This window comes from Saccostrea echinata, unplaced genomic scaffold, assembly GCF_033153115.1.
Source record: "Saccostrea echinata isolate AGI-Se365-2 ecotype Australia unplaced genomic scaffold, CSIRO_AGI_Sech_v1 ptg000033l, whole genome shotgun sequence".
In the NCBI taxonomy this organism is placed as follows: Eukaryota; Metazoa; Mollusca; class Bivalvia; order Ostreida; family Ostreidae; genus Saccostrea; species Saccostrea echinata.
Window position 1 is genome coordinate 35,616,918 of NW_026889782.1, and position 9,839 is coordinate 35,626,756.

Below are 9,839 nucleotides of genomic sequence, written 5' to 3' on the forward strand. Positions count from 1 at the left end.
ATCTTTATGGGGAACGTCATCAGAACTCCTCTGGATTGACTGTTAAATTAATATCACTCTTGATGTTTATGTGTATTTTTTTAAATCTCCACTTATTCATGGTTACAGTTTTAATATAGACATAAAGCATTTTGAAGTATCTTTATTTAATAGCCTAAATGAATCTATATAGTACATGTCAACCCCATTCGAGAAGATCTCGACCTTCGATATGACGTCACAGCATACAAAAATCATTGAGCCCTATCGATAATATGCCACGCTTTCTATATTAAATAACTTCTTGGAAACTGATTTCGTTCATTGATATTTATATTTTAAAATGTTATTCATTTAAAACATGTCTGCATATCTTGCACCTTGACAATATATAAGTTACGCGAGGCTGCTTTCAGTTTTAAGAACGTAATTTCCTTTATGATTAACAGGGACCTATACAGTATATAGGTCCCTGTGATTAATAAGACTAAAATTTACCAGAAGAAAGATTTCTGTATGATTTCAAATTTGTACGATGTAATTTGGCTTCATTCATTTTTTTTTTCCCATCATAAAGTTGATATGAACTTTTTTCTCTGTCATTGAAATAGTAAATTACAATTTTACAGCGGAAAAAAAAATTAAGCTCATACTGCATCAAATATGGCTCCTGATCGGCTAAGGTGGCTCCATGTTGGTTTAATTGTTGTTTAACTAGCACCGTTTTGATAAAGGCGTAGTCACAAAGTGGAAAGTTTGGGGGATGCTCAATTTAGATAAATATTGACTCACAAAAAAAGGTACCGGCTTCGAGCATTTCCAATTTGCTATGTCACTATACCTTTTACATAGATTAATTACTATTATATTCCATGTACTATTCAAATCAAAAAGTGGATGGGTACTTCCACTTTTCAAACGTATGGGGGAGGGACTACCTCTATGTTGGATATGCAGGTTTGGTTTATTCTACCTATTACCAATTTTTGAAAATCAGGTAGGGAAAGGTAAGATTTTAGGTGAGAATAGGTGGAATTTTTATGTAAACAAATAATTAACTATATAAACATATACATGTAACTACTGTATAAACAGCGATTAATGAACTGTTGGAATAGAGGACAGGTAAATTTTGCTCGTTTAAATTACAAATCAGACTTTTTTTATTAATATTTAAAGGGGATATTAGAAATTTTGAAGTTAATTACCGATAAATCATTTTTAACTTCAAACAGTTGCCGATATACACCTGCATTTACATGTATTTTCCACCTAGAGTTCTACTCTGTAGTACTCACAGTGTAATAAAAATTGAATGAATCACATTTTACACTGGTCGATTATCTTCTAGATATTATGGAAATTGTTCATAAAGAAACAAAACGTGGTAACAAATGTATTATAAACGAGGAATTTATGCTTAGAAAGAATGGCGATGTGTCTTACCGATTATATTACAACCGATGCAATAGGAATCGCCGAGGTAAAATAAAAAAATGGCCATCTCAGTAATGAGAAAATGACTGAAAACGCTAGTAAGCAGGGAGAAACAGGTTTTACCTGGCTAACGGAGGAGGTGTATGCTAAAACAAATCGTGGAAAAGCAAAAGATATACATTGTATAATTACAGAATAGCAGTAAAACTTGTCGCGGAAAAGCCTGATTTCTTTTGCGGAAAAGCTGAGTCGAATCGCGAAAAAGTGAAGCTGCGGAATTTCTAATACACTGTAATTCAATAATTAGTAAACTTTGCAGGTATCATACCTTTTTAGTGAAAATTAAGAGATTTACTGGGATCATCCATAAATGAAGAATTTTAGTCGTATAGTATATAATTTAATTTAGTTTTTCTTTTCTGAAGTATATTGAAATACAGAATATATATATATATATATATATATATATATATATATATATATATATATATATATATATATATATATATATATATATATATATATATATATATATATATTGTTGTATATATATTGTTGTATATAACATCATAGACCTAAATGATAGCGTCTAGTTCAGCTTCTAAAGTTCTTTATCTTTTGTAACCAAAATTATCAAAGGAGATACAATATAGGCGAACTAGGCGTGCATGCAGAACGTTTATAGCTATATAGATACATATATATATACAGACCCTAAAACGTGCTACTACACCTCAGAAACGAACCGTACCGTTCCGTGCAAGAAGCGTACCGTACCGTGCACAAAGCGAACCGTACCGTACACAAAACGAACCGTACCGTGCAAGAAGCGTACCGTACCGTGCACAAAGCCAACCGTACCGTACACAAAACGAACCGTACCGTGCAAGAAGCGTACCGTACCGTGCACAAAGCCAACCGTACCGTTCATGAATAATTTTTGAAATAATTATGCAAGCCACGCCCAGAAAGCATTCCGAATCTTGCCATGACCAAATACAGTAAGTAATTTTCTTTTATTTCTTTCGACGCATCGCCCGTTAAAGAAGGACGGAAAATAACCCTAGAGATTTAAAATATTATTATTAAGTACCATGCATCTGGATTTACATTTGTTAATATAAGGAAACTACTCAAAACTAGTTACGACTTCAAAACAACTCGACAGAGTGTGAGGCGATTACAAAAAATAGGAACAACAACAACAAAATCTAACAAAAACAACAACAACAACAAACTAAATTATCATGTTGAAAGCGGACATGTTAAAATGTAAACGCCTCTCAATCACTAGAAAAAAATAAAAGCGATGTATATATAAATTATATGTGTTGGTTTACACTCTTCTGACCAACTCACGATGTCATCGCCAATATAACATACTGTCAACAAGTTCGATAGCTATATTTTCGCATGGAATTTTCCGATTAATACACGTAACCAAAAAAAAAAAAAAAAATAAATAAATAAATAAATAAATTCTGGATATATGTCAGAATTAATTTTTATTTAAAGCATTTTCCCATTTCATTTGCTTTAATCACTGAAATCTGCAGTTTAAATATGTTACCTGGAATTTACACATAAAGCCCAGTTTAATCTTTAAAAAAAAATGCTTATATTAGTCCGTGCATGCGTGTTCATCCAAGTTTTTTTTTAAGAAACACTGTACATTAATTTTCTTGCCATGGTCTCGTTATCTAGACTGACGTCTTTCAATACTTTCGTTATTTACTCTAAAACATTTGAAAATTTCGATCAAGTATTGTCATTACACGTGCACAGGTAAAAACTTAAGCTGTGTATATTGAACCGTATCTAATCCCGTTATTCCAGATATTCCTACATTCACACGTGTATCAACAGTTTGCTGTCTTAAACAGTAAGTCTACAACAATGAACCGGTTTTAATCAGCAGATTTAAACAGAATTTCATGTGCAGTCAGCTATTCTTCAAGATCTTCAATAAAAAAAAAAGTTTGAGTTTGACATGGAAACAAAAAAAAAAAAAAAAAAAAAAGGGGGGGTGGGGGGTGGTAGCACCTGGCATGGGCACATTATTCATTTTCAAAGTTTTTTAGGACATGCATGGCTGAATATTATTTATTTTCAAGGTAATTGAAAACGGACTAATTATTTCTAACATTTTGACATTATTTATTTCGAAATCTGTCTTTGCAGTCAATATATGTTATATACATTTATACATTGTAGATGGAATTGTACCTGTCTTAACCGTTATCTTGATTGTAACTTCCCTTCAAAAACGTTTTTACACATTGATGGAAAATTTGTGTATAAAGGAAAACAATTGCGCGCCAAAAATAAAGTAATATTTTGCACTAATTGTGTGCACTTCTACCGATTACGTTTCAATATATTTTTCCTAGTGAGCCAAACACCTAAGAAATCAATGTAAAAAGAATATATTTCCTCGCAAATAAAAATAATAACTCATTTTTTATTGTTTGTTTGATCATTTGATCAAGAGAAGATTTTTTGTTTGTTTGTTTTTTAATGAAGCAACAGTGACAAGACCGTAAAAAGAATGGTAGAGAAATGAAAGCATGGATTTATAAAATCAATCTCATTTGTTTAAAAGTGTGATAAATGAATATTTAAAATAATAATTGTATTCAATTAGGAAAATTTAAAGGAAAAAAAAAAACATATGTACGCTTATTCTTTAAAAAAAAAGAATACAGCGACGCAACCAAAATATTTTTTTCGTCCTTGTTATACAGTGTTTGTTGATATGTTCGATTTATTTCCAAGTTATTGAGCCATAAGGCGATGGTGTACAAAATAAGATAATAAATAAATATAGACAACTAAAATTATTTTATTTTAAAAAATTGAAAGTAGTTCATACAGAAAGTAAATTAAAAAAAAAGATACAGTTATTAAGACGACTAGTTACATGTAATAACAAAAATACAGCTCTAAAAAGGAAATATTTATAACAGTTTTAACTTAAAAACAACTTATCAAAAAATGCTTGCGTCACCGTCCTTCCATTTACATAAAATAAAGAAATTATAATAAAGAAATAAATGACTTTATAATGTAGCCAATCATAAACTAAAGCGTACAGGCTCCGCCCACTTAATTTACATACCGTTCACCAAAGAAGCGTACCGTACCGTGCACAAAGCGAACCGTACCGTACACAAAACGAACCGTACCGTGCAAGAAGCGTACCGTACCGTGCACAAAGCGAACCGAACCGTTCACAAAGCGTACCGTTCCGTGCAAGAAGCGTACCGTACCGTACACAAAACGAAACGAACCGAACCGTGCAAGTGGTGTAGTAGCACGTTTTAGGGTATATATATATATATATATATATATATATATATATATATATATATATATATATATATATATATATATATATATATATATATATATAATATTCAATTTGTGAATTTAGTATTTAGAGTGAAGTTTTTATTATTGAAATTTGTGAAAAATGACAAACAAAATTTTCTCGGGAAAAATTATTATCTTATATAAAAAAAAAATATCGTATTCTTGGGGTTCGAACCCTAGTAATAATAATATTGAGTATCATTTTCCTTTGAGACTAACACGTTAACCATTACGCTAGACAGTTACTGATAAATAACTGCATTAAATCATATTCGCAAAATAAATAAAAACATCTTTTACTTTAACTCCCATGTCATAACGAACATTGACACAACTGCGGATTTTACCCAAGGGAACGTGTCAAAAAGTAATTTGAATGATATGTATATATTTTATTGAACTCGATAATCCCATTTCGTTCTTATTTGTACGAGTTATACATTGTGTACACAAGCATATCGTAATGGGACAGGGAATACTTTTTTGCTCCCTTTCCCGAAACCTTGTTTCAATTTACAATTTAATAACACGAAATTTCCAACGACAAATAGATAAACAGGAATCGATCTTCAAGAGCAAAGACAATTTTATAAACTTGTATCTTTATATTCATACATGTACCGGTATGTCAATGAGCGCACACTCTGCGAATTACACAAATAGAATAAAATTTTCTCAGAGTGGTTTATGGCGTCGCTCGAGAAAAAAAAATGTGATATTGTTTCAGAAAGTGTATTTGTAGACATACAAAAATTTCTTTGTCGTGATACTCAGAACATGCAACAACATTACCGGTCTTGTAGAGTAGGCTTTCCCCCCTAAAATCTTTCCCCCCGGAAAACTGGCTCTTTAGAGTAGGATTTCCCCCTGGAAAACTGGCTCTAGAGTAGGATTTCCCCTACGGAAATCTCAAACCAGAGTCAATTTTCCGGGGGAAATCCTACTCTATGCAGTCGTTATAGAGTGCGATTTCCCCCAAAGCCCATACCCCCATGAAATATAATTGCTGTGCTTATATTTTGAGGGGGAAGGGGTGGTACATTGCTACAAGTGTCCCTTCTTCAAAATAGTGAACAGATTATTGAACATACGTATACGAAGAATGAAAATGAAAATTTTCAAACAATTTTTTTTAAAATCAAATCAATCGGGGAAACCCGAGGGGGGGGGGTGCTATAGGTTTCCTCTGTGTGTCTGTCTGTCTCTCTGTCCCAAAAGGTTTTCTGCACTTTTTTCTAAATGCTTAAAGATATTGAGCTGACTTTTGGGAATGTATCATAGTGAGTTAAAGGCCAAGTTTGTATTTCGTTCCGCTTCAATATTTTTTACGGAATTACGACCTTTTCAATTTTTAAGGGTTTTCCGCCATGTTTTTCTAGACGATTGGAAATATACAGCGATTTTTTGGTATGTGAAATCGCTGTGAATGGACTAATCCCCGTGCGTTACTCAAATAAGCTAATCCCTGCTTCGCAAGCTAATTCCCTGGTATCTGTTATCCTCTTGATTTTACTTTTGTATCGGTATATAATGCTATTGGACTTATCATCGTCCGTAAGTCAAGTGAGCTAATCCCCGCTCCGAAAGCTTATTCCCAGTTATCCATAATCCTCTTTTTTCATTTTTGTATCGGTATAATGAAACAGTAAAGAGGAGTTAGCAAGATTCCAAACCCAGAGGTGAGGACTATTTCCCGAGGCTTCGCTGTATGACTTAAAGAAAAGAACACTAATCATATGCACAAAACAATGGCCTAGTATGCTTCCATTCCATTACCTCTTGATTATGCATATTACACGCACACTTTATTAACTCGAATCCGTTTATTTCCAGTTCTGTTATTCTTAACTAAGAGATATCAATTCTGAAGATAAATTATTTTCTTGTAATAACGAGATAAATAACTCGTTTAAAAGAGGTAATTATCATACAGTTAAAGTATATCATTGGGGGAGTTAGCAAGATTCCAGTTCCCAAAGGTCAAGACTATTTCCCGAGGCCCCGGGGTACAGGAATTTAAGCTTCTTAATTTTGGGAATTTGAGAGACATATTTTTTTGATACAAAACACATTAATTTTAAGACTGCATCGGTGTTTTGTTAGATTTTGTATTTAGATCATGACAAAGATAATAATTATCGAGGGAATTACAAGAACAATATATATTAAAGTTACAAATACACTAGTAATAAATAAAATTGAATTGTAACAGGCAATGTACATGTGCAATATGAAAGCCCTACCTCTTCTCATTCAAAAGTTATGATCAAGGTTAAAGACTTTGGGACAGGCGGACAGACGAATGAGATTTAATGCCCCCTCGCTTTCGCGAAAGCGGGGGACAGCAAGCCATGTGGCTTATTTAATCCCTCTTTCTGCAATTTCAACGTGAGAGCATTTCTGATATATTGACCTTGAGAGCATTTCCGATATATTGACTGTCCTGATAAAATGGAGTGCGATTGATATAGATCCATTTATTTTTAAGAGAAAACAATCGGTTTTTGAGGGGTTAAAATCGTCTTATCAATGCTTTCCAGTGTTCAGTATCTGATTGTACAAGTATAATCAACAACTATATACAGTAAAACTTGTCTAATCCGAAATCCACTGGTTCCAAAGAAATTGGCCGGATAATACAAATGTACAAACAGTTTAATTACACAGTTAATTCCACAGGCAATATCATTTTTTTTTAATATGGGGACGAAGAATAGATTTAATATGGGGACGAAGAATAGATTCTTAGGATTCACGGGTTTTGATGGATTCCCTAGTTAAAAAAGAAAAAAACCTCTTAGCCTGTCCATGAGACGTGACTTCCCCCCTTCCCCAAGCACCCCCCCCCCCCCTTAATGAATTAGGTGTTGTTGTTTTTTCATTCTGCTTGTTCCCAAACATTTTAAAAAATGGATAAGCTCCATCCCTCTTGAACTGCATGTGGCTCAATTTCTAAAATTTCTGGATCTGCTACTGAATAATATGTACCGTATATATAATAATATAATTTATATAATTATATATATAATATAAAAAATAGCGTTTGATAAATATATCCTGACATGCATGGTTAATTATGTCGTTCGAACGAAGTAATACCTTGTTTGCACGACATTATCTCGGGAGGTCAACATTGCCGCTACATTGCGAAAAATTTCAACTCATTGCCGCTACATTTCTTCGAAATTTCGGGTGATCTTTACCAGTTTTTTTTTTTCTTTTTTTTTCGATAAGACCATTGCCGATTACAAGTCAATATAGCTACATATCAAATCATCTAGCAATGCCAATGCATATAAGTTATACTCATTATGATTCATTATAAGAGATTTCCAGACAGCAGTACGTCAAGCAAATGGCCTTCAAACCTCTACCAGTTATGTAAAGACTGTGTGTTTTATCCTTGAACTGTTGAACAACGCTCGGTTTTAAAGCTTTCTCGCTTTAATTTAAATAAAATAGATTTTGAATAAAAAATTGGGGAAAAAAACATCCTACTCAAAGTCTTACTTTCACCTTCCCGATTCAGCCACACGAGGAGTACAAAATTCACCAAGGCCTTAGGGCGAGGTCGATATTGTACTTCAAAGGAACTTAATTTCTGTATTGACTGAAAAAAATCTTCTTCTTTTTTTAAAATATCTCATTCAATGACTTAGTAAATGAAACAAGCTCGTTTAGTAAACTTTATCATTTTTCTTGATTGTACATATATTTGTTGACTCCTATCCCAAAATAGTGAGAGAAGCTGGGTTAAAATAAATATACATGTAGTCAGTAGTATTTATATGTAAATTCTTGATATCTATTTTTTGGTGCAATGTATAGAAAATAAATGTAATGTTATCCTGGAAGTTGGGTCAAGAACTCACTTTTCACAACCAATTGTATCAATGCAGATTTTTTTTTCAATCTATATTTTGTCTTATTATGTTCACCTGGAATGTCATGTGCAAATGGACATAACTTTTCATTACCAATCGTAATGTTATGTTTTCATGGAAGGACTCCTGCAAGTGGACATTGTTATATGGTTTCTATATACAATGTTCGATCTCAGTCAATCAGAAAGCATTCATTTATAAATATGGACTCGGTTTTTGTTGTTTTTTTTTTTTTTTGTTGTTGTTTTAATTTTCAAATTACTAGTAAGCACTTACTCCTACGCAACCGCAAAAATAGCGGGGTAATAGTTAAAGACCTTTTACACAAAGAATGAAAGAAAATTAAATAATTTTTAGATTAGATTCATTCAGCGGCAGGTGTAATGCCTAGATGTGCGGTTGTTGATATCTTTACATGTTTACTACTAATTATTCTTCACTGGTTCATTAGATTTGTATAAATATGAAATTGAGTCAATAGCAACATTGGGAGATCCAGGATTTCTTTTTTTTGGGGGGGGGGGGGGAATGAATATTCTCATTTATAAGGAAAAGAATCCAACTAAAGTTTTTACACATAAGATAATGCACTAACAAAAGAAAGTATTCCGTGGGCAAAGGAGGATCTCTTCTCATGGACGACTAGCTTTCCTATATATTACATGCATCTTACCAAGTTACGATGGGCTTCGTTATTTTTTTTTTTTTTTTTTTTTTTGGGGGGGGGGGGGGGCTCGGGTTATATTTGATTAATTTTTAGGGTAGAAAGAAATTACTTTTGTAAGAGTAATGGGTAGATTTCATTATTAAGTACATGTAAAACATTTACATATTCGTTTAACTATAACAAACGAGAAATTATCGATATTTGTTTAATCATCAGTATTCTTCACAGTGTAGATATTTTACTGATTTATTTTCTGTAGGTAATCACACAAAGAACTGGCATGGATAACATACAAATTATTGTTAAGTCATTAAAATTGTTCCCTTTATAAATCTAGCTATACCATAAAAGTCCTAAATATTTCTAATGGGTCACCGAGTTGTCCAAAAATTTCGATGTTGCACCGCTTAATGAGATGTTGGACCGGTAGATTAGATTATGGACCGCTTTGAAGTTTTTTTAACGTCGCATCATACTTTCTGAAACAGCTGATATTCCTC